Below are 26,581 nucleotides of genomic sequence, written 5' to 3' on the forward strand. Positions count from 1 at the left end.
AGCGCCTGGTGGGTTTGAACCGCCAGCCGTCTGGTTAGCAGGAAAGTGTCTTAGCCACTATGCTACCAAATAGACAGGCATATAAGGTGAACATTTACACCAGCTAGATACACTCCTTAGAACAATCAACCATGGGAGATCAGAAGGGCAGTTATTTGCACAGGAAGACAACTCAGAGGGCAGGAACTCATACGAAAGAAGGACATGGGGAAAAGTAACCATAGGGAGGAAGTGGAAAGAGAGCTGTCACATTATTGGGATCACATAAAACAAAATGTTTGAAACAAAATGTGTATGAGCTGTTGTATGGAAAATGAATTTGCTCTGTAAACTTTCACTTAAATCACAATATATGTATTTTTTTCCTTTCCAACAAATCCCAAGTGATGCTGATGCTGCTGGTCTAGGAACTACACTTTGAGAACCACTGTATTAGCTGAAGGAGCCTTGGTGGTTCAGTGGTTAAAGCATTTGGCTGGTAACCAAAAGGATGGTGGTTCAAACCCACCAGCTGCTTCATGGCAGAAAGATGAGACAGTCTGCTTCCATAAGTTTTACAGCCTTAGAAACCCTCCAGGCATCTCCACTTTGTCCTATAAGGTCACTGTGAGTCACAACTGACTTGAGGCCAATGGATTTGGGTGGGGTACCCACTCAGAACAGTAGTAGCTGTTTTAACTCTCACTGATTCTGATTCAGTAGGTCTGCTATGGGGCTTGGCCATGGATATGTGGCCTCAGATATGCCTGAAGACATTCTAAAATGTAATGTGGGTAGAGAAGGAACTGTTTACTCTGTGCCTAGCACTATGACAGACACGGAACACAGGGGAAAAGAACTGGTCCAATTCTTAAGGAGTTCATGGTCTGTTGGAGAAATAAACCAATAGCCAATTGTCCATCAAGTCTGTTCTGACTCTTGGTCACCCCAGGTGTGTCAGAGTAGAATTTTACTCCACAACATTTTCAATGGCTGATTTTTCAGAAGTAGAACACCAGACCTTTCTTTTAAGTCACCTCTGAGAGCACATCCAACCTTTCAGTTTATGGCCAAGCACATTAACCATTTGGACCACCCAAGGACTCCAATACGGAGAATTACATGTAAGTAAATACTATGTAATGCAAGGGAGGTAAGTAATGGAGAGATGGAAAAGTACAGCAGACAGACAAGGGGAAGGAGGTCCTTGGGCTGCCTCAGAGAAGAGAGGAAATCCACAAAGTTAATTTTGATGGCAGTGGGATTTGAGAAAGGAGGCTGGAAGAGAGAAAACAGTTGACTTTTTCAAGTTGATAAATGGGAAGCCGTGGTGATTTGGGGTGAGTGAAGTTTGATGATGAGTGTTCCAGTCCAGGGAGAAGGAAGAGCCTAAAAAATGGGTGAGAATTTGGTTTGTATAGATAATGAAGGAAGTTCAACATGGCGGATGCACTGGGGCCCTGGTAGGAAGAGGCCTGAGAGGAGGCAGGTGCCAGGTCAGGAAGCAGCATGACGCCAGGTTGAGGATTTGAGCCTTTGGGGAATCATGGGGCACTCCTGCAAAACTACCTACACTGGCCCAGCATTCCCCCAGGACACCCTTCTCCGCTCACAGTTGGAGCTTCCCACTGAAATCACCACTGCTTCCTACATTTTCTTGTTATTTTTCATGTAAAAGACAGATAGGGAAAAGCAATTCTGTGCCTTGGTCTTGTTATACCCGCAGTAGATTTCAATCCCCTTTACTTATTTATGGACCTATTTTCCCCAAGCTCTCCTTTTCCCTGGTATATCTGTAAACACCATTTTTATTCCTCTTAATCTTTTTGGCAGCATTAACCCATTCTGCACACAGTCTCCTTATCTTTCCCATGAAAAAATGTTCATAGACATAGTTAAAATTCAGATTTGTTGTTGTTACTCTCTTTCAAAAATTTTTCCGATTTGGGGTTTGGGGATATTTCCTTGCATGGGCTAGTTTTTTGTTTTTTTTTTTTTTTTTGCTGAAGGCAATTCACTCATCAGCTCAAAATGTGTTTTCTAATTTTTGCATCTCAGTGCTCATGCGTTGTGCACATGAGCCTCTTTCTCACTCTCTCTCTCTCCAGCCTAGAAAGTATTCCTTCTGACCTTGGACTTGGGCACCGTGGTAAGGCCGCCTCAGGCCGCTGACTAACAAAAGTTTCAGATTCCTGTGGCTGTCCCTCCTGCATCTCTCACCAGCCTCAAATCCACTCACACAAATGACAGCTGCTGGGCCAGCCACTGCTGGATTGTGCAGCTGTATAATGTTCCGGTCAGAGCTTAATCCATTCTGTCAAGCCGACTGGAGTGGAGACTTCAGGAAGTCTAGTGATTGTAACAGCCCAGCCAGAGGCAAGAGAGAGAAAGAGAAGGCAGCCGAGGCTGTCCTCCGAGCCTCATTGATAGTGTGAATGCTGGACGATTTCTTGGGTCTTTTTAGCATTCTCCAAGATGAGGCCTTTATTCTCCCTCTACAGTGCTGGTGCAGCAGCCAGGAACAAAAGGCTGAGGCTTGGTAATTGTTCAGGACAGACAGTGAGGAGAATGGCATGTTAGAAAAGTGCCATTCTGCAGAGTTTGGCTTTTGATTTCCTCTCTCTCCAATTTAAGTGATGGAGGATGGTAAGCTTTGCTCAAGGCTCAAGGGAAAAGGGAAGGGAAGAACTTTACCTCCATTAGAACCATCCAGAAATGAAAAGCGATGCCTTGTAAGGTTGTGAGGTGGCCATTACACTGAAAAGTTCAGAAGCTAGACCCTTTAGGAAATGTTGAGATGATTGCAGCCTCCAGTAAAAGACTAAAATTTAGGAGGTCATAAAATCATGAGACTTAGAAATTGCGCCCCTCACTGCAAACCGAACACCATGGATCCACCAAAGGAGGTGAATCTCAGCTCCGGCATCTCAGAGATTGCAGTGGATGGAGTACGCACTGATCCTAGAACAGAACATTCTATTTTGAGATGGTTTTAAGCATTCAACATTTTTCTTATTTGAGCTAAAACCCATTTACCTCTAATCTGTACCCATTAGTTTTGGGTCTGCCTTTCTGGGGCAAAACAGTGCAATTCTAACTTTCTTGCTGCAGTTACCATGTCCTCTCTTTATCTTCCCTTTTCCAGGTGAAACATCCCCAAGTACTTTACCCAGTCCTGTCAAATAACTGAGCAGTCTCTGGTCAGTCTCCTCTGGACACACTCCAGTTTGTTCTCAGACTGCCTAGACATAAACCTTGATATCTATGATTAGTCTGACAAATGAACCATAGAGCAAGATTCACTCAAGTCTCCATCCTTACCTCCCACTAGCCCTCTCCCAGACATCCTAATTCTATTGCTTCAATGCAAGACAGCCTTCCCAGATAAGAGCTCTTCCACATCCATGAATTTGGCACTTGAGGCAAGTGCTGATGAGAACATCATGTTCTCACCACTCTACCTCACTGCTGTGGATGCTGGGGGGCAGGTAACCACAAAGACACACACATCTTCAAGACTAAGGCAGTAACCCCCAGCTTCTGGGAGTGCTGGTTGCTAATGAACCACAGCTAAGAACCTCTCCAGGCACTGCCCTTAACTGAAGGGAGTTGATTTGCCTAACACAGGCCTCCTTCTTGGGCCTGTCCACATCCACTGAGTGGCTAATGTTGAGGACCAAAGGCTCAGTTCCCTTTCCTCTATTTGGGACAATTCTGGAGGACCCTGGTAGCTCCTGAGGTCCCCATGGGGCTGGCTGAGTCCTCTGTTGTCACTGCCTCACAGCTGTGCATCTCCCTCTGCCCAATCATGCTGGCCCCTCCTCTTCACAGGTGTTGCTCCTAAGAGGTCTCCCCAAGAAACCTTGCCCATGGAAGTCTCTGCTTCCTGGGGATGCTGACTGAGTACTTGGACACCATATACCTACTTCCTTCAGCACCCATATCTATATCTCACAGAACACTCAAATCTAGCTTATAAACAGTGAGGAGAAAGTAACTTTGTGCCTTTACTTTCTATAATTTCTCATCTTCTTCAAACATAAGGGCTTATGATACCTGTTTGACCTAGAAGAGGAAGTCCTTAGGTAGTCCAAATGGTAACCTGCTTGCCTGCTAATCTAAAGGTTGGAGGTTTGTGTTCACCCAGAGGCACCTTGGAAGAAAAGCCTGGAGACTTACTTCAGCAAAATCAGCCAATGAAAACCCTATAGAGCAGTTTTCTGACTCCATACCCTGATACACATGGAGTTACCATGAGCTGTAATCTACTCAACAGCAACTGGTTACTCATCTGGAGGAGAAATCGCCTGTTCCGTGTGCATCAAAGCCCCCACCCTCACTTTCTACTCCCAGAGGTAAAACAAAGTCCCCCCCAAAGAAAACTCACTGCCATCAAGTTGATTCTGCCTCATAATGACCCTAAAGGCAGAGTAAAACTGCTCCATAGGGTTCCAAAAGCTGTAATCTTTACTGAAGCAGACTACTTCGTCTTTCTCCCATGGAACAGCTGGTAGGTTCAAACCACCCACCTTTTGGTTAGCAGCCTAGTGCTTTAACTACTGCACCACTAGGACTCCTTAGGGGTAAAACAAAGCCTAGAAAATACACAATGCCCCCACCCCAGAGCCCTGGGTAAGGAATCAGAGAGGAGCAAGCAGAGCCCATCTTTCTATTCACCTGTGCAGAATTCTGGCTTCACATTCATCTCCATCTTTGTCTCCTTCCACCACTGTCCCCACTGTTCTGTGCTCTACTCCCCCAGCTCTGCTGCCGTCCTGGTCACCCCACTGTTCCACAGCTTTGTTCTGCTTCTCTGCCCACACCCCACCTTCTTTTCCCCTCTTTCCTCTTCCCATGGTTACAGCAGCTTCTTGCTGTTTTGCTGTTCCTGGAAGGTACCATGGCCCTCACACTCTTTGGCACTTACAGAAGAAAGAGGGCTGATCAAACAAGGACCCTGGGCTAGAGCAAGTAGATGAGGAAGCCCAAATGACAGGGTTTTGCTTTTTTCATTCCCCTTCATTGCTGGTTGCTATGCGGTGGCTCCCTAGTGGCAGCCCAAAGTCAAGGAAGCTGCTTGCTCGTGGGTGTGGCTTCCTCCCATTGCCCTTCATTCCTGGCTGCTAGAAGCCCCTTTACCTCCACAGATACTGACTCCTCCATCCTGCCCTCTGGGATAGAGTTGTTTGACCCCTGTCCTCCATTAGCTAGGCTAATTCATTTTCAAACTGTAATCTGGAATTAATAGCTATTTTTTTCCTACTTAATACAACACAAATTTATTATTTCACAGGTTCCATGAATCAGAAGTTTTGGTATGGGTTAGTGAGCTGGACCCTCTGCTCAGGGACTTACCAGGCTGAAATCAAGGTGTCAGCCAGGACTGTGATTTCAACTATTTCCTTCGACACCCATATCCATTAAGCCACCAAGATATATCAACTGTTTTCTTGTATCACTCAGTACATAATCTCATGGTGAAACATGTGAATTTGGAGCCAGACTACCTGGGTTCAAAACCTGGTTCTGCTATTTATTAACTAGGTGGCCACTAATCTGTGTTTCAGCATCCTCATATGTTAACCTAACCAGTTTCCATTGAGTTGACTCCGATTCATGGCGATCTCGTGTGTCAGAGTAAAATTATGCTCCATAGGATTTGCAATGGCTGATTTTTTTCAGAAATAGATTGCCAGGCCTTTCTTTTGAGGTACCTTTGATTGGACTGGAATCACTAACTTTTGTTAGCAGCCAAGTCATTTCCACCACCCAGGTACTTTCTCATATGTAAAACAATGGAAATAATGATATTCACCTCATAAGATAGTAATGATAATAATAGTATCCAACTCATACAACTATTGTAAAATTGAAGAAATTAAAACATATAAAGTGCTTAAAGTTCCAGGCACATGCTAAATACTATTATAAAGTATTTGCTGTTCTTATCATCATCATCTTTACTTATTGCAACTGCCTCCTAAGTAGTCTCCCATACTTCTGGACTCACACCATAATCTAAGTCAGCAGTTCCCGATAAGGAGTGATTTTTCTGCCCCACTCCACCCATACAATGTCTGTGGAGACATTTTTGGTTGTCACGGTTAGGGGGTGAGGAGCTATTGGCATCTATTGGGTAGAGAAGAGGGATGCTGTTAAACATCCTACAATGCACAGGTCTTTCCCTACAATAAGGAATTATCCAGCATAAAATGTCAATATTGGAGGTTGTAAGACCCTGATACAATGCAGAAGTCATCAATTTTTTTTTCTGCAAAGGGAGAGATCATAAATATTTTTTGCTTTTTGGGTCAAAATAAACTGTACCAACTACTGTAACAACTACTCAGCCATAGCACTGTATCCTGAAAGGAGCCATGAGCAATACACAAACAGATGAGCATGAATGTGTTCCAATAAAACTTTATTTACAAAAGCAGGTGGCAAGCTAGATTTGGCCCAAGGGCCATAAGTTACAGATCCCTGATCTAATGCCTCCTGTGCCTTCCTAAAATGCCAACTTCATCAAGTCCCTCTCCTGCTGAAAATACATTCCATACCTTCTCATTTCCTACTAGGTAAAATACAAACCCTTTCTGGCCACTGCCTATCTTTCTACACTTACCTTCTATGCCTCTCCTATCAAAACCCACTACCACATCACACCCACTATTCCCTGAATAGACCATGTGCATTTCCTCCATGTCCCCTTTCACTCTGCCTGTAACACCTTCCCTACCATATGTTGTTGTTGTTATTATGTGCCGTCGAGTCAGCCCCGACTCAAGCGACCCCTCCTTGGGTTTCTGAGGCAGTATCACTATGGAAGTCGATTGCCCCATCTTGCTTCTGAGGAGTGGCTGGTGCGTTTGAACCACCAGCCTTCTGGTTAGCAGTCAAGTGCCTTAGGTACTACACTACATTCTACAAATCTCAGCTTCATCCTTTCTCTTTCCTTCCCTCTTTCCTCCTCTCCCTTTCAAAGGATGTGCCTAACAGCAGTGAGAAATAGGAGAATGATACAAAATTTTAAGGGTAACAGATTGTTCTGGAGTGAGGCATTACCTCTAGGAATAGAAGGAGCAGCTATAGGTTTGAGAAACATTCTGGAAAGACAAATAGGATTTGGTGACTGCCAGGGTGTGCATGAATGGGAGAAAGGGGAGGGAAACTGGGCAGATTCTGGAGAATAACTCCAAAGCTTCTCATCTGGCAGACTGGGTGAATGTTGATGCTATTTAAACAGACCAAGAACTATAAGAGTTAGAGCAAGTATCTGAGTGAGGTGAGGGTTTGTGTTCAATTCTGGACAAGTTAATTGAGATACTTACAGTAAATCCATGTGCAAATATACATGAGGCAGTTGGAAATGACATTAGAACTGCAGATAAAGATTCAGAAAGAACAACCATACAGATCATGGTTGAGACTCCGGGAGAGACAGGGACACCCTAGGGAAAACATCATTGTATGCCAGCCAAGTCGATTCCAACTAATGGTGACCCTTCAGAATAGAGCAGAACTTCCCCATAGGGTTCCCTAGGCTGTAATCTTTACAGGATCAGATCACCAAGTCTTGTTCAAACTGCCAACCTTTTGATTAGCAGTCAAGCTCTTAACCATTGTACCATGAGGACTCCTAAGGAAAATATAGAGTCTATTAGTAAAAAAAAAAAGAACAAGACCAAACTCACTGCCATCGAGTTCATTCCAATTCATAGCAACCCTATGGAACAGAGTAGAACTGCTCCATTGGGTTTCCAAGGCCATAAATGTTTACGGAAGCAGACTGCTTCACCTTTCTCCCACAGAGCATGTGGTGGGTTTGAGCCACTGACCTTTTGGTTAACAGCTGAATGCATTACCCACTGCACCACTCACAGAGCTCCTATCCAGTACTAAAAGAAGACAAAAACCTTGTGAAAACCTTCAGGAAGTTGTAGAAACCACAGAAAATATGACTGGACAAAAAAAATTAAAAAAAAAAAGCAACCACCACAGCTTATTTTTCAGATCCCTAAAAGTTTGGCCTTTGTCCAGGACAGTTTTAATGTGGGCAATGCAGAAGGCCAAGGTCTCACTTCAGGTTATTTGCAAATTTATACACATAAGGAAAAAAATAAACGGTTATCCATCTGTAAGGTAACAAAGCAATTTTCAAATGAATTCCTGACTCCTTCAAAAGAGCTTGGCTCTGGGTCTGAACCTGCATTCCATCCAAACATAAATGCTTTTAAGAGAGTCTCCTCTGATGTTAATTCTACCCTTCAATATGAAGCTCTGAACCAGCATTTATTCCTTGTAGGAACCTGAGAAATACAAACTCATTTGTCTCTCTCCACTCTACATTGGTATTTTGGTTTAAAACTCTTGGAAATTTTCCAGAGTTTTAGTTAATTGTCATTGTTACTGTTAGTTGCTGTCAACTGAGCCCCCAACTCATTGCAAGCCCACACACAATGGAAGGAAATGCTGCCAGATCGTGCTCCATCCCCATGAATAGTTGCAGACCAGACCATTGGGATCCATAGGGTTTTCCTTGGCTGATATTTCAGCAGTAGATTCCCAGGCCTTTCTTTCTAGACTGTCTTAGTCTGGAAGCTCCCCTGAAACCTATTCAGCATCATAGCAACATGCAAGCCTCCACTGACAGAGATGGCTATGCCTGAGGTACACTGACCAAGATTTGAACCCAGGTCTCCTGCATAGAAGGTGAGAATTCTACCACTGAATTATCACTGCTCCCTAAACCAGTTGCCTTTCAGTCGATTCTGACTTATGGCGACCCTATGTGCATCAGAGTAGAACTGTGCTCCATAGGGTTTTCAGTGACTGGTTTTTCAGAAGTAGATCAGCAGACCTATCTTCTGAGGCACATCCAGGTGAACTTAACCTCCAGACTTTTGTTTTGCAGTCCATTGTGTGAACAGTTTTCACCACCTAGGGACTCATACATATACATATACCTGGCACCTAGTACCAGGAACTTTGGTGGCATAGTGCCTAAGGCACTTGACTGCTAACCAGAAGGCTGGCGGTTCAAACCCACCAGTCACTCCTCAGGAGGAAGGCTGGGCAATCTACTTCTGTAGTGATGCCACCTCAGAAACCCAAGGAGGGGATACTGAGTGGGATCTGACTTGAGGGCAGTGAGGGTTTTTTTTTTTTTTTTTTTTTGGCACCTAGTACCAGGTCATTGCTATGAGTCCAAGGACAAGTGGAATGACTCACTAATGAAGGAAATCAAGATTCAGTATTAAGATCTATAACCCAGATGCAACTAAATATATGTAAACACACATTCTTTCTCTGTTCAGATGAGGTTAAAATGATTGATTTCAGATGTAAGGAGCATTGGCTATGATAATCACTCTTCTGAAAATTGCAAGGGTTTGAACAGAGGGATTAGCATCAAGTCTAAACTTATGAATTGTCTAGAATAATCTGGGTTGACACACTGCCAACTGAAAGGTTTTAAGCACTGAATAGGCAGAAACCCAGGAGTGAAAGGGCCTTTTCTGCAACTCTGGAATTGCCCTGGTTCTCTATGGAATCGGATTTGGGGAAGTGAAGTAGGTTTGCCACTATTTTACTCACATAGGGTTACATGTGCGATGGGGGAAAAATAACTATGACCAGACGGTTCATTTTGGTGTTTAGGGATTTCTGTTACCTTCTGATTGACTCTAGGTTTAGGCATTCAATTTATTCTTATTTAGCAACTTTTTATCCAGCTGTCAAAGGCATTAGATCTAATCACCGCCACTTTCTTTAGAGAAGAGTAACCACTGCAAGGAGATATTTTTTCTCTTTTTCAATGGTGGGGAAAGAGCCAATTAAGCTTCATCCTGCAGAGGTACAATGGCCTCACAGACAAAACATAAACCCAGTAACTCCATTAAACTTTTGCATTCATATCCCTAGAAAAATGAAATGGAGAACGATGATGTCAGGCCCTTTGGGTCTCAGGTTCATTTTCTCTTTTAAACCAAGAGTATGTGTGGCCCCCTCCCTCCTGCTTATTTCTTCTCCCTTCCTACAGAGCACAGGGAGAGGAGGAAGAAGAGAAAAGAAAAGAAGGGGTTAGCCAGGACCATGATTTTTGCCAGTAATGGACGAATAATGGCTCATTCCGGGAAGACGGAGAAAATGGGCTAAATTAGAAAACATTTCACAATGCTAGGCCTCAGTATCCAGTTGAGCCAAACTCAATCCAGCACGGCAATTTCCCACCTCCCAACTGTTTCTGCTTGCGCTCAAAGCTCCAATTATATCAGCCTGAATGCTTCTGGTAAGGCGATGACTTCCCTTGTCCGCCCTCTCCCTGCCCCCATCCCAAGCTCTCTCTGGCTCCAAACGGGAGTTGTGACTGTCAGTGGATTTGAGCTGCATCCCCTCCTTCAGCTTTCTTGAACTGCCTCTCTCTTCTCCAGCTTCCTTTATTAAAAATGCTAATGTTCCCACTTTCTGCCTAGATTTGTGACAAATGCAGGAAAAGGGGGCTGAGGATGGGAGAAGACACGTGAGGAGAGATGATCTAAACTAAGGAGCGCCTTTTTATCTGCTGTCCCTCAACTGATGCTCACAGCCAGAAGCGGAGAAAGCACAGCAGGAGGGGAGGGTGGAGACAAGGCTGATTTTTTTTTTTTTTTGCCTCTTAAAATTAAAACTCCCTAAAAAGAGAAATGCTGTCCTTGTAACTTTGGCAGGACTTTCAGCTTTTGTTCCCTTTGTCAGAGTGGCAAATTCCATCTCTGATTCTGGAAGAAGAGAAATAGCAATGGCCTGGAAACCTGGAATACACCAGGTACCAGAGAAAGAAGAGAAGCCAGAAAAAGCAGAGAAGGTAAAAGGAATACAAGGAGTATGACAAAGAGGGGGCAAAAAAGAGGTAGAAGGGAAAAAGAAAGATAGAAAGGAGAGGCTGGAATGGATATCAATGAACAAGAAGGGAAAACAACAGAAGAGAAATGAAAAAATATGGTTGTTAAGGAACCATAAAAATTGCGGATAAGAAAGACTGTTCAGTTAATCCCCTGGAAGCAGTGTAGTCAGCTCCTCAGGTATTCTCCACAGTGCTTTCTCCCATCCAACTTTACATAAATCAGACAATGCAGAGCCCTGGATGCCCCCCTTTACCCCTGTCTAATAAATACCAATATCACATTTTCAGCCTAAATTTTTCTTTCTTCTTCTTATCCCATTTTGTGTTATAGCCCTTAAATAACTTCTCTGCCCTGCCCTTGTGACATTCATATCATTTAGACATTAACAGATGACAGCCACATCCTATTTAAGTATCCTGTACCTGAATATACACCATATGGTTTGCTCTTTTCATCTTTCCACGTGACCCAATCCCTTCCCCCACAATGAGTCTTGCTCTTTTGCAATGCTGCTCATGTCTCTGTGCTTCAGGTGATGGGGCACTTTCAACACTGTGACCATGAAATTGGAAAGCAATAATGGGTGGCTAGCCAAAGCTGAGAAGAAAGAGAAATATACAAGGGAGAAGAAATAGTGCAGAACTAGGAGTCAAGAGGGGGCATCAGTGGGTCAGTGACAGAATTCATGCCTTCCATGCAAGAGACTTAGGTTCGAATCGCAGCCAGTTCACCTCAAGCACAGTCACCACTTGCCAGCGGAGGCTTGTGTGTTGCTTCGATGCTGAACAGGTTTCAGTGGAGCTTTCAGACTTTGATGGACAAAGAAGAAAAGGCCTGACATCTGCTTCTTAAAAGCAGCCAACGAAAACTTTATGGGTTACAATTGTTTAATCTAGTCGTGCAGGGGGTCACCACAAGTCAGGCTAACTCCGGCTGTTGGCAGCTACCAACAATAGAAGTTAGGAGACTACTTTGTTCCACTAACTGTCTTGTGATAGCGCTACATGGTGTGTTGGCTAGAGTGTTGCTGAAGCCTGTTTTAGCTCTGACATCTTAAGATCTAATCTAAGATCTAACTCTACAGCAGAATACCACTTCAGAGGCATTTGAGCTTCAGAGTCTGGCAGTCTTGGGTTCAGAGCTTGGTTCCACCACTTACTATCTGTCTATCTCTTTGACTGTATGATTTACTTGACCCCCCCTGAGCCTCAGTATCCTCAAAGGTAAAACTTGGGGATGTGGTATGGAGTAATGCAGAGGTTCCCAGACTTTCTTGGTTCACGGCACCAGGAATGTCTCACTAATTTTCACAGTTGCTCTAAGTAAAGAGATATCTAACAGTTCTATTTATTAAGTATCATTAAGTATTCTATTTATTTTAGGTCCAAACAACTTAGTAAGTATCTATATCCTAATAACTTAGCAGCCATTTGAAAACAAACAAACAAACAAACATAATATTCATATAACGAAACTTGTACTGGTGTCTGACAGATATCATTGTTTCCCTACATAATTTAAAACATCTCACAGAGCCCCCCGTGAGTTTGCTACAGCATTTCAAGTCTCTTGGTGAAGAGTTTGAGAGTATTAGAAATGAAGGCTAAGTAATGTTCCTGAGAAGCAAAAAGTAGACACCCAACAATGGCAGTTATTTCTGCTACCTACTAGAACATTCCCACAGAATGGACCCATTTGTTTTGTAGTCTGTTGTGTGAACAGTTTTCAACTGGACATAAAGGAGTGAATTGAAGTCGATCCCTTCTAAATGCATTTACTTCTCCATAGTGTTAAATATGAGTCCAAAGGAGATGGAAGTAAATTGAAAAAGTGACCTCCTGGATTGGATCCTGCCTTTTAGAAACATAAATAAATAAATAAGTGAATACTGTGAATGAGAGTTACCAAGGACTACCTCACTATTATTGTTGTTGTTATGTGCCATCGAGTTGGTCCCGACTCATAGTGACCCCTCCTTGGGTTTCCAAGGCAGTAAGTATCACTCCAGAAGTAGATTGCCCAACCTTCCTTCCGAGGAATGGCTGGTAGGTTTGAACCACCTGCCTTGTGGTTAGCAGTCAAGTGCCTTAAGCACTATGCTACCAGAGCTCCTAAGGACTACCTCAGAGAGTGAAAATTCTGTTCCCAGATTCATGAAAGACTCACAGTTGACCTTTGTGGCTATTGGCATGGAAAGGCTAGATGAGGACTGGAAAACACCCTCCTCAACTGCCCAGTTTTAAATACTGAAAGATACTCTGTCCCCCTTCCTCTTTTTCCAATGAAATTGAGGATCGTTCCTAAGATGATTTTTGTTGCAGCCTCTATTGCCAGGTATTACTTTTGGTGGAGGGTGTAAGAGTAAAGAGAGACTCTGGAAGGCATCATAAATTTCTGTTATTTTTCCCTCTCAGAAAGTGACAGTGGAACTACCAACCATTTATCATTACACGTTCACTGATTCTGTCACTGGTTTAATGTTTATTACCGGGCTTCGAACCGCTTCATTCCACTATGACTCCCTGGTGAGAATTTGCCTTTCTAGCCCAGATATACTGAATCAGAATCTACATTTTAACAAGATTCTTCTTCTGACCTCATTTCCTGGTTATACTGAAGAATCACCTGGGGATCTTGTTAACACTTGGAGTAGAACTGCTGCAGAGGGTTTTCAAGGCTGTGATCTTTCAGAAGCAGATTGCCAGGTCTGTCTTCCAAGGTGCCCCTGGATGGGTCTGACTGGTGGTGCAGTGCCTACAGCATTTGACTGCTAACCAGAAGGCTGCTGGTTCGAACCTACCAGCCACTCCAGAGAAGGCAGACAGGGAAGTCTTTAAAGATTTACTGCTATAGAAACCCAATGGGGGTCACTATGAGTTATTGACTTGATGGCAGTGGGTTTTTAGTGGGTTTACCTTGAAGCTAGGAGTAAAGTGCTTAAATAGGAAATTAAAAAGAACTGGTGGATAAATTTCCCTTCCCTCCTGCTAGCCCTTCACTCTCCATGGGTTGTTTAGAGACACAGACTTCCTTCCATAAGACCTGTCTAGAATTCATCCTCTGTGTCCAGAAGCTGGCTTCTTTAAAGCAGTGACCAGCTTGCTAATGCACCACCAGGCTTTTGGTTTTCCTCCTTCTTTGCCTCTTGTTGCTCTGGGATTATATCTCTCTTTGGTATTTTTCAATTGCGTCATATTCATGCAAAAGCTGGATAATGAATAAGGAAGACTGAAGAAGAATTGACACATGTGAATGATGGGGTTGGAAAATAATATGAAATATTCCATGGACTGCCAGAAGAATGAACAGATCTGTCTTGGGGGAAGCATAGCCAGAATGTGCCCTGAAAGTGAGGATGGCAAGACTCCATCTTATGCACTTTGGACATGTTCTCAGGAGGGATTGATCCCTGGAGAAAGACATCATGTTTGGTAAAGTGAGGGCCACTGAAAAAGAGGAAGACCTTCAATTAGATGGATTGATATAGTGGCTGCAACAATGAGCTCAAACATAGCAGCCACTGAGAGGATGGTACAAGATTGGGCAATGTTTCCTTCTGTTGTACACGGGGTCACAATGAGTCAGGACCAACATGATGGCACCACAAAGAACAACAACATAAAGCCTTCCATTTAAGCTTTGTCTCAGGATCTTTCTCTAGGGTACTCGGGCTAAGACAGTCTATGTGTTTCAATTTAGTCAACTGAACATGAGGATAGATAATAATAGCACCAACTTCATAAGGTAAAATAAATAACATTGAGAAGAATGGGAATTTCAGAACACTTAATTGTGCTCATGAGGAACCTGTACATAGGCCAGGAGGCTGTCGTTTGAACAAAACGAGGGGATACTGTATGGTTTAAAATCAGGAAGGGAGTGCATCAGGGTTGTACCCATTCACCATACTTATTCAATCTGCATGTTGAGCAAATGATCTTTGAAGCTGGACTGTATGAAGAAGAACACAGCATCAGGACTGGAGGAAGACTCATTAACAATATGTAGATACACAACCTTGCTTGCTGAAAGTGAAGAGGATTGAAGCACTTACTGATGAAGTACAGTCTGCACTATGGATTACACCTCAACATACAGAAAACAAAAACCCTCACAACTGGACCAGTAAGCATCATCACAATAAATGGAGAAAAGATTGAAGTTGTTAAAGATTTCATGTTACCTGGATCCACAGTCAACACCAATAGAAGCAGCAGTCAAGAAATCAGATGATATATTGCACTGGGAAAATCTGCTGCAAAAGACCTCTTTAAAGTGCTGAAGAGTGAAGATGTCTCTTTGAAGATTAAGGTGCCCCTAACCCAAGCCATGGTATTTTTAATAGCCTCATATATATGTGAAAGATGGACAATGAATAAGGAAGACAGAAAAAGAGTTGATACTTTTGAGTTATGGTGTTGGCAAAAAATACTGAAAGTATCATGGACTACCAGAAGAACTAACAAATCTGTCCTGGAAGAAGTACAGCCAGAATGCTCCTTGGAAGCAAGAATGGCCAGACTTTGTCTCACCTACTTTGATCATGTTGTCAGAAGGGACCATTCCCTGGAGAAGAATATCATGCTTGGTAAAGTGGAGGGTCAGTGAAAAAGGGAAAGACCCTCAACAAGATGGATTGACACAATGGATGCAATGATGGGCTCAGGTACAGCATGGTTTGTGAGAATGGCTCACAACTGGGCAGTGTTTCCTTCTTTGGTACACAGGTCGCTATGAGTCAGAGCTGACTCTACAGCACCTAACAACAATATCACCTTCATAAGGTTGTTGGAAAGATTAAATGAGCTAATATTAAATGCTTTGAACAATGCTTAGTATAGTATATAATAATCTTTACAGGATTGTTGCCTATTACTATCAATTTGTTTTCCAAACACTTAGTACAGTCCCTCAGACATGGAAAGTAATCAGCACAGGTTTTTTGAATGAATGAGTGATGAATGTACCCTACTTTAGTGGCATATGGAAGACAAATGAGCTAATTCAGAAAGGAACACCATGCCAAATATTAAATATAAAAAGACTGATTTCTCTTTTGTGGATGGAGAAATCTAAGTACCAAAAAATGCACTGAGAAAAGCATGCAGCAGTTTGCATAGAACCTGTATGCATAACCTTATATTCAACCATTGACCTATTCATTCAATAAACGTTTATTCAGTGTTTAACATTCCCTCAAACCAAAATCAAACTCACTGCCATCTGGTCAATTCTGACTCATAGCAACTCCCATTAGGTTTCCAAGGCTGTAAATCTTTACAGAAGCAGACTGCCTCATCTTTCTTCTGTGGAGCAGCTGGTGGGTTTGAGCCACTGACCTAACAGTGGCTGGGTGGCACAAATGGCTAAGTACTGGACTACTAACTGAAAGATTGGCGGCTCAAACCCACCCAGAGGTGCCTCAGAAGTAAGACTTGGTGATCTGCTTTATATGCCTTGAAAATCCTATGAGTGCAGTTCACTTCTACACACGTGAAGTCACCATGAGTCAGAAGCAACTTGACAGCAACTGATAACAACAACAGCAACATTATTAAATGAGGCAGGAAATGTCATAGGGTAACAAAGATGAATAAGACACAGTTGTGAAATTGAAGAGTATGCAGCCTAGACTAGTAGGGACAGATATGTGAACAGATGCTTCTGATTATCAGATAATTTTAATTATGGTGTGAAAACAATAGCAGAAGAGGTTACAGGATAACAGAGGATGGCTACTTCATAAATACTGGGTAGCATAAGATGGGTATAGCAGAGGGGGCTGTCTGGATGCAGACTTAAAGAATAAGTGAGATTTTGCCAGAAAAGGTTAGGGTGGAGTAGGAAGGAAGGTAGGAAAAGTGATCTGAGGCACAGCACAGCCCATGAGCAAGCACAGGCATGAAGGACAGCATGGTGTATGCACAGACTCTACACCAGATTCAGTGTCATTGTAACATAAAGTTCTGGGCAGGAAGTAAATGGAGATGATGGAGCTGAAAGGGTTGGCAGGAACCCAGTCAGGAATAGCATGAAAGCCACCTTACTACTTTGCTGTCAAATCAGTTCTGACTTGTGGCAACCCCATGTGTGTCAGAATAGAATTGTGCTTCATAAGGTTTTCAATGGATGATTTTTCAGAATTAGATTGCCAGGCTTTTCTTTCAAGATATCTCTGGGTGGATTCAAACCACCATCCTTTGAGCTAGCAGCTGGGTGTGTCAACTCTTTGTGCTACCATGGACACCTTAGCCACTTTAGACAGCTTCAACTTTTTTATCCTATAGGGCCACAGGGATCACTGGTTAGTTTACAGCAGGGGATGAAAAGGATAGATCTTTAAGATAGAGCCCTTTGGTGGCTGTGGAGGAAGGTTTTGGTTACAAGACAGGAAACAAGGAGCCAGGTGAGAAGCCTCTTATGGTAGTACAAGGGAGAGATAAAGCGGCCAGTGCTAGACCAGTGGATGCCGATAAGGCAGTGTGGATGTGTAGGGTCAATGTGATAAATCAGCAGTGAAGAGGAGATGCTCCACACTGGAGTCCACTTGGACCATCTCTCTATTGTCAGCAAGGCCCTCCAGGGACAGGGAGTTAAATGTCCCCACCTTGAGAATTCCAATAGGGAACACCACCAACTGATCTTCCAAAGATATAGCACATTAGTCTGGTGAGAGTCCTCGGACTTTAGTTCTGAAAGCTAAAGTTTGGGACCATACAGAAATCTAAAATCTGGGTGTAAGTCTATGGCTTTGTTAAATATTATTTCATCCACAATAGTCACTGAACTTCAGAAATAGAAATTAAGAGACTCCCCAGGTAAATGGCAAACAAGAAGCAGAGCCAGGATAAAAATTCAGGTTTGTTTGATCAAAATCCACACCTTTCTCTCTTCCTGTCATTTACACACACAGACACAGATTTTTAACTTCATAGCAGATTCCTCAGAGTAATTATCAAATAAGTTCTCATATGTAGATCATCAGAACTGTTTCTTTCCCTTTCCAATCCCCATCTCATAGTGCCTCTGATTGACAACTGGAATCTTAACCATGTTCTAACTGCCTTATCCCTGGCTCTCACAAGTTCAATTGCTAAATAGGTTGAAGACTGAAAGAATGGGGAGAAATTTTGTGATAGGATCACCAGCCTTCTCCTTGGACTTCAGTTCAAAGGAATATCAGTTTGGGGATGGTGGAGAGAAGAGCCAACTTAATACACTACTCTCTCCTTCCGCAATCCTAGGTATGCAAGGGCACAGCGGGGGTTTCTGGGAAATGGAGTCTTTGATGAAGTGCTCTTCCTGCTGTGAAATCCAATGACTTCAAAAAGGTCACCTTGCCATGCTAGGGGCTTCTGTGGAAAATCTGACTGCAGTGTAATTAGGCTACAGACTCAAGTTTAGGCTAGTGTGTCTAATACACACCCTCTGTTGGTGGAAAACCCAATTTGGGGTAGGGAGAGACAAAGGTTTTGAAGAACAGGAGTGTGTCTTCTGGATAACTGCCTTGATGAGGGCAGAGAGAAGAAGCAAAGATTAAAAAAAAATTAAAAAGAGCATTGGTGTATATAGTAGAGCTGACAAGGTACAAGGTGGTAACCACTTCTTGGCCAAAGCCAGCTACCCAGAGGGAGCAAGTAGTTGGACCTGGGCTCAGGACCATGATCACAGGAGACATCAAGCTCAATTGGCACAACATACTACACAAAAACGTTGTTCCACATCCTACTTTGGTGAGTGGCAACTGGGACCTTAAAAGCTCGTAAGTGGGCATCTAGATTCAACGATGGGTCTCTCCTCCTCTAGAGAAAAGAAGAATGAGGAAAACCAACGAAGCATGGAAACAATTAATCCAAGTAAGTGGTACATCATGTGATCCTCAGCTTATACAACTATGAGACCAGAAGAACTAGATGGTGCCCAGCTATAGCTGTCAACCACTTAGAGGGGGAGCTATGTGGGAGATCCTGGATAGAGTGAAAGAATAATGTGGAACAAAACTCAAAATCATAAAAAAGAAAAGGGACCAGGTTTGCTGGTCTGATAGAGCCTGGTAGAACCACTGCGATTATGACTCCTAGCTGTCCTTCATTTCTGGAATTGATCTCACTCCTATAGCTTCCAGCCAAACAAAAGACAGGCATATGAGCTGAACATTTACATAAGGTAGATACACTCCTTGGAGAGATCAATCATGGGAGAATAGAAGGGCTGTGTATGCACAGGGAGACAGCTCAGTGGGCAGGAGTGCATGGGAGGGAAGGACATAGGGAAGAGGTAACTATGGGGAGGAAGTGGGAAGAGAGCTGTTGTATGTGGGAAACTGAAGTCAATGTCATAAGACAAAGTATATGTGAATGGAAAATGAATTTGCTCTGTAAACTTTCACCCAAATCACACACACACACACACACACACACAAAAGAGCCTTGGCTAGGGACTACTGCATAGTCGTCAGAGTTTAAAGGTTTTAAATAATGAAGCATGACCTCCCTCCTGTCAACCACCTTCCTGACATCTGTTACAATGTCTGAGGCTAGATTCCCTGATCCTTATAGGACCATATATCTCATCCATTGCCACCTGGCATTATCAAGTACTCTCTATGTGCCAGACACTCTTGCTTCCCATGTATTACGTCATTTACTTCCCACCACGACCCTATAAGATTATTATCCCTAGGAAGTTATGGCACAGTTAAGTAATTTGCCCAAGGTCATCTAGTCAGTACATGGCAGAGCTAGAATTTAGACCCAGGAGGTCCAGCTGCAGAGTCTTAACCATTATGTTCTACTGGCTTAGGCTTAGTTCTTCACATATTCAAGCTTCCTTTAGAATGGACTGAATATCACCTGAATGCTGTGAGAATTAAATAGGGTAATATATTAAAGACATCTGTTTTGCTGAAGACAATTCAAAAACTGCTGCAGCAGTACAATGACAGGGAATTGCCAGAAATTTAAGCTGGGTTCAGAAGAAGACCTGAAATGAAGGATATCATTACTGATGTCAGATGGATCTTGACTGAAAGCAAAAAATACCAGAAAGATGTTTACCTGTGTTTTATTGAATATGTAAAGGATCATAACAAATTACGCATAACATTGCAAAAAAATGGGAATTCCAGAACACTTAATTGTGCTCATGAGACAGTCATTCAAACAGAACAAGGGGATACTGTGTGGTTTAAAATCAAGAAAGGTGTGTATCAGAGTTGTATCCTTTCACCATATTTATTCAATCTGTATGCTGATATAATAATCCAAGAAGCTGGACTACATGAAGAACATGGCATCAGGATTGGAGGAAGACTATTAATTGCCTGTGATATGCAAATGACACAATGTTGCTTGCTGAAAATGAAGAAGACTTGAAGCACTACAGCCTTCATATGGATTGCACCTTAACATAAAGTAGGTAAAAATCCTCACAACTGGACCAGTAAGCAAAATCATGATAAGTGGAGAAAAACTGAAGTTGTCAAAGATTTCTTTTTACTTGGATCCACAACCAACATCCATGGCAGCAGAAGTCAAGAAATCAAACCATGTACTGTATTGGCAAATCTGTTGCAAAAGTGTTAAAGAGCAAAGATGTCACTTTGAAGACTAAAGCATGCCTGATCCAAGCCATGGTATTTTCAATGGCTCCATATGCATGTGAAAGCCAGACAATGAATAAAGAACATCACAGAAGAATTGAAGCATTTGAATTGTATTGCTGGTGAAGAATATTGGATATACCATGGACTGTTGGAGGAATGAACAATTGTGTCATGGAGGAAGTACAGCCAGAATGCTCCTTAGAAACAAGAATGGCCAGATTTTGTCTCTTGTACTTTGGTCATGTTGTCAGAAGGGATCAATCCCCAGACAAGAATATCACACTTGGTGAAGTGGAGGGGCAGCAAAAGAGGAAGGCACTCAACAAGATGGAGTGACAGTGTCTGTGACAATGGGCATAAGCATGGTGATGATTGTGAGGATGGCACGGGATCAGGCAGTGTTTTGTTCCATTCTATGCAGAGTCACTATGAGTCAGAACTAACTCGATGGCACCTAACATTAAGAATGTCTGGTAGGAAAGAGGTCCAAAGTGAAAATGCTGTGACAAGTTGCATCAAGAAGCTTCCTCACTACTGTCTAACATAAAAAATTCCTGCTACTCCATTTCTTATAGAGCTTGAAATCCCATCAGAAGCAATTATTAAATTTTTATTGTGTACCTATTACACATATGTGTAGTTAAAGTTATGTGTCAACTTGGCTGGGCCTGGTTTTGAGTGGCAGGGCAGCTAGTTGTAGTTATTCCCCATGATAAGACTGGCAATCAACTTTAACGTGAAATCTGCCATGAACAGCTGAGTAGCTGCTTTAGGGATGTGGTCTGCTTCCAGTATATAAGGAGAAGCTTTGGGAATGGTCTGCAGCTTTTGGCACATGAAATCCTGCATGTAACCAAGTCGTCGTTCAGCAGGCTGCCATCTTGTCTGCTGGTCTTGGGACTCTTAATTGACTTGAATCAATGACCTGTCATGTGGTTTGATGATATTGGGACTGTGCCTTTTTCCTTGTCAACCTTGGGCTTGTCAGCCTCAGCAGCCAGCAGCTGTCTGAGTGAAGAAAAGCCTTCAGCTTCAGTGGGCCAGGAGCAGGATGCAAAGCTGAAGCCCAATGTCGAGGGGCTTTCACCCAGGCCCTAGAGCCCGGCACTTTGAACTTGGACTTCTAGCTTCCAAAACTGTAAGAGAATAAACTCCTGTTCATTAAAGCCATCCCATTTGTGGTATAAGTTCTGTTAGAGTTGCATTAGAGGTAACCAAAACAATGTAAGATACTGTGTCCTAGAGAATGAACCTCAAAATTAAGCAATTATTTCAAAAGTCTTATGGTCTAGCAGACCATAAATCCATGTATAGAAGTAACAAAAGGCATAACATGGCAACTGCCACAAGAGAGAATTACAGCCCTGAGGCAACCCAAAAGAGGAAGAGATAGCTTCCAGCTGGGGAATCAGAGAAGGCTTTATGGAGGAGCAGGTATCGGACTGGGCTTCTTCAATGGGTAGAATTAACTGCGAGGGGCATTGGAAAGAGGAAAGTAGAGGAGAAGAAATGGCCTACACAGAATCTGAGAGCAGGTAAAGTAAAAGGCAAACCTGGTCAAGAGCAAGCAATTCAAGAGCAAAGCTGGGATCAAAAGCTGGGGAGTCCTGCAGGAAGCCTTGAATGTCAGGAGGGGTCTGTCCTGAGAGGCGACATGGTGATCAGACTGGTCTCTCCTGCACTGAGAGTCTGGACTTGCAGCCAGACTGTTGGAGTCACTCCATCTATTTCTAACCCTATGGTGTACTCTTGGGCAAGTTGGTAGACCCTTCTGTGATTCTCATTTATTAAATATGACAAGGGAGTTAGATGAATACCCACAAAAAATTTACAAAGAGTGCCCAGCACAAAGAAAACACTCAGTAAATACTACTTGTTTTTGTTTAAATGAGGTAACAGATACAAAGCACCCAGAAGAGTTCTTGACCCATAAAGGGAGACCATGACACACTGGTCTCCTTCTCTTGCTTATATAGGTTATGGAGCACCCCCAATAGTTGTCAAAATGTACTTCATTGTTGCCTGAAGCCTTCTCAACAGAAGCAGATCATTCTGGGTTAAACACCACCTTCTCTCCACAGGTCTTGTCAAAGTGCAAATGCTTCCGGGACCTGAGAGGAAAAACGCACTAAGTCTTGGAAAGTGAAAAGAATATGACTACTACATAATCCCCCAAAGCTGGAAAATTGAGAACCTGGAGTGGAAGGTAATCCTGGGGTGGGAACTTTAGCCACCTAATCGCTATGCCTGTGGCCAGTTCTGCTGTCTGACTCACATCATCCTGCACCTGAGATGAGAAAACACAGAGGGAGAGAACAAGACATGAAAGGAGTGGGCTCTTGCCAGCCACAGATCCACTTTTCCATAGAGCATGCTGCTTTCCCATTAAGTGCGGACTCCACTCAGACTGCCTAGGTTGAATCCCATTCATGACACTTACTATAGGTATAACATACAAGCAAATTACTCAACTTCTCTGTGCCTCAGTTTCTCACCTATAAAAAGGAGATACCCCACAGATTTATAGTAAGAGTAAAACATATAGCTCTTAGAAATGCACCAGGCACAGAGTGAATACCCAATATGTATTAGCTATTATTAGTATCTTTACATCCATTTATTGAGTACCATCTCATTGAGGGTCCACTCACTGTTGTTGTTGTTGTTATGTGCCGTCAAGTCGGCCCCAACTCATAGCGACCCCTCCTTGGGTTTCCTAGGCAGTATCACTACGGAAGTAGGATTGCCTAACCTTCTAGAACTCCTTAAAAAACAAGACTGTAAATGAGATAAAATTATGTGGCCTAGAGGAAAGGACAGCCTAAGAGACAGAATTGACATAAAGAGTACAGAGTAAAGTTTTTAGTAGCTTTGAATTCTTTATAGAAAGGAGATCGATCAAAATAAAGAAAAGAAAGCAACACTCTAAAAGCTAGAATGGGTTCAGTCACAAGAGAGAGGCCTGAGCTAAGCTCATGGTTATTTTTAATGGTGTCGCTAGGTTGGTATTTCAAAGGGTGGCACAGAAGTCATCTGTCTTGATTTTAGCAGGGCATTTGTTCACTGCTTTAGAAAACGTAAAGTGCCTATTCTGTGCCAAACACTTGACAAAACTGTTTATATGGACTAAATGAGAATATATGGGTTGAATCATCATATATTTAGATGAGTCCCTGTGTGGCTGAACAAGTGTAATGAACAAGTTTTAATTAAGGGTCAAGGCCAACTTGCAGTAAGGAAGGTCCCTGACTGGGTCAAGGCTCAGATCTGTTCTACTTAACAATTTCATTAGTCACTTGGAGATGGTCACTGAAGGTATGCTAATTAAATTTTCAAATAATATAAAACAGAAAGAGATAAGCAAATACATAGGATAACAGAATCCAGAATCAGAGGATTTCAATGGGCTATAAGCTAAAAGTGAATATGGTTTACATAGTACTTGCAATTAGGGTAAAACAATTTACTGCACTCTTGAATATACTTTCTCTTTTTGACAGCAGTCCTGTGAAAAAAGCTCTTTAGTTGACCACAAGCTCAATATAAGCCAACACCATGACCTTTCCTGTAAAAGACCTAACAGAAGCATAGCTTAGAATTCATTAACAGAAAATACAGGGAAAGAAATGGGCATGTTATTTTCTATAGGATTTTTTTATCAGTCCTGAGTAACATAGTCTTAAAGGTATAATGACAAAATAGGGATTTTCAGAAGAGAGCTAGCATGATCTTTAAGAGATTCAGAAATGCTGTAATCTAATACAAAAAAAAAAAAAAATAGCTGAAAGAATTAGGTATATCCAGAGAGAAAACTTAGTGGAGAAATAATTCCATTCACAATTATCTGGGACATTATTAACATGTAGCCCATGTATGATGACACTGTTTATTCATGGACACCCAGCCCTTACTGTGCACCAGATGAGCATGTTTCTAATCCACGCAAATGCACTATATGTACTGGCAGTCTGAGTATAAACCTGTTGCCATTGAGTCCATTCTGATTCAAAGCAACCCTGTAGGATAGAGCAGAACTGCCCTGTAGGGTACTTAAGGCTATAATATTTATGGAAGCAGACTGCCACACTTTCCTCCTGCAGAGTAGCTAGTGGGTTTGAAATGATGACCTTTTGGTTAGCAACTGAGCACTTAACTACTGTACCATGAAGGCTCCTGTTCTGAGTGTAAAAGAAGGAAGTAAACAGATTCTTCATAGTTTCAAAGGACAGAGCTAACTAAACAGAAGTTAGAGGAAAACATATTTTGGCTCAACCTTAAAAAGAACTTTCTAAGAGTCAATGGAATGAGCTGCCTTTAAAAATAATGTAGCCCTAGCCACTGAGTGTTGAAACAGTGGATGGGCAGTCCTCTGCTGGGGAGGTTATAAGAGGTGGTGGCTTGGATGATATGACCTTGATGTAAGTTTCCAACTCTGAGTGTCTAGACTTGTCAGTGATTCAGCTAATATTCTTAATCCCATTTCCTGAAAATAAGGGGGAGGTGATTCACTATTCTCAGGACAGAGCTTAAAGATCCAATTAGGGTACAAAGCAGAGGTCTGCCCAAACTGTTCCTAAATTTTATAATGCTTGGAAGATGGTCACTACTGTTATCCCTAGACACTGCTTATGAAAGTGCATAGAAGGATGGGTGTATTCCTTCATTTATTTAACAGATATTTATCAAGCACCTACTATGTGCCAGGCAATGTGTTAGGATATGACAATGAAATTATATATACAAGACATTGCCTCTGCCCTCATATAATTTTTGTTCTAGAAGTAGGTTACTCTAAACTCAACTTGCCAAGTTGACATTAACCACACATTATTCTTTGGAAGTTCAAAGAACATAAAATGAGGGCACGAGTAAAGAAACTCATAGTTATGGTGGATACTTCTCACCTTTATAAATTGAGTGCTTATCCTGTGCAACATATTTTATTTAGGTTTTCTTGATAAACTTTACAATAATTCTATGAAGGTAGATACTATTATGGTTTATTTTACCAGTGAGGAAACTGAGGCTGAAAAAACGTACAAAAGTAGCCCAAGAGCACAGAGCTTTATGTAAAAGAAATGAGATTTGAGCCCAAATTTGTCTGAGTCCACCTCTGTGCTCGTCCCAAGATGCTCTTCTGCCTCTCATAAAGATAAAAATATGAACAGATAAACATCAACCCTCTCAGAAGTAATGTGCCCACAGCCTCCTGGCTGTTGATCATGTCATTTGAAATCTGATTACCAATATCCAAGACTATACCTGGAAATAAAAACCTCCAACCACGCCCTAGCCTGCAATCTCCCTCAATCTAGTCTTGAGTAAATGCCCTCATCTTTCAAATATGATGAAGGTGTTGCCTCTGACCCACTGTTCAAGGGCTGAACTCTTACCAATAACAAGGGTTTGCCTTGGTATTCCTTTTCTCCTACCTTTGCATCAGTAAAAAGGTAAACGCAATCCCTGGGTAGGGTCAGGTGCAGCATGTACTTGAATTTGTTGGTATATGCAAAATATTTAGAGGACTATATATATTGCAAAGACTGTGTAAATGTCAGCTATTACTGCTCCAGGGGGCATTGGTGGTTCAGTGGGAAAATTCTCATGTTCTGTGAAGGAGACCTGGGTTTGATTCCAATCAGTGCACCTAATCCCCAGCCAACACCCATATGGCAGGAGGCTGGCATGTTCCTCTAATGCTAAACAGGTTTCAGCAGCATTTCCACACTAACACGGACTAGGAAAAATGGCCTAACAATCTACTTCTGAAATATTAGCCAATGAAAACCCTATGGGTCCACAACCAATTATGGGACTAATGAAGACCAGGCAGCATTTTGTTCTGTTGGGCATGGGGTGGTCTTGAGTCAGGGGCCAACCTGATGGCAGCTAACAACAACAAAAGCAATATTATTACTATTAGTATCAGTACCACCAATATTATTACTACTCCTGTAGGACGGTGTGTGGGGAATGCTGTAAACCTTGCATACAAAATGCTATGGCTTAATGATATTTATGTTTATTCAACTCCAGAGAATTTTTCCCAAGGTGGAATGTGTTTCCATTTCTGACCCTCTTAGCATTCTCTCATGGTATAAACAAGGGAGTC

The 26,581-nt window shown here is 42.4% G+C and overlaps 1 protein-coding gene and 1 non-coding gene across 2 annotated transcripts in view; one reads left to right on the forward strand and one right to left on the reverse strand.

Annotated features, from left to right (window-relative positions):
- ASTN1 (astrotactin 1) overlaps nucleotides 1–26,581 on the reverse strand; it is a 500,284-nt gene that overhangs the window by 204,870 nt on the left and 268,833 nt on the right. The window lies entirely within an intron of this gene.
- On the forward strand, nucleotides 445–524 carry TRNAT-GGU. The gene has a single exon. It is a non-coding gene; the product is annotated as a tRNA-Thr (tRNA).

This window comes from Orycteropus afer, unplaced genomic scaffold (assembly GCF_000298275.1).
Source record: "Orycteropus afer afer isolate SDZICR_OR568_19922 unplaced genomic scaffold, OryAfe1.0 scaffold00043, whole genome shotgun sequence".
NCBI classification, from domain to species: Eukaryota; Metazoa; Chordata; class Mammalia; order Tubulidentata; family Orycteropodidae; genus Orycteropus; species Orycteropus afer.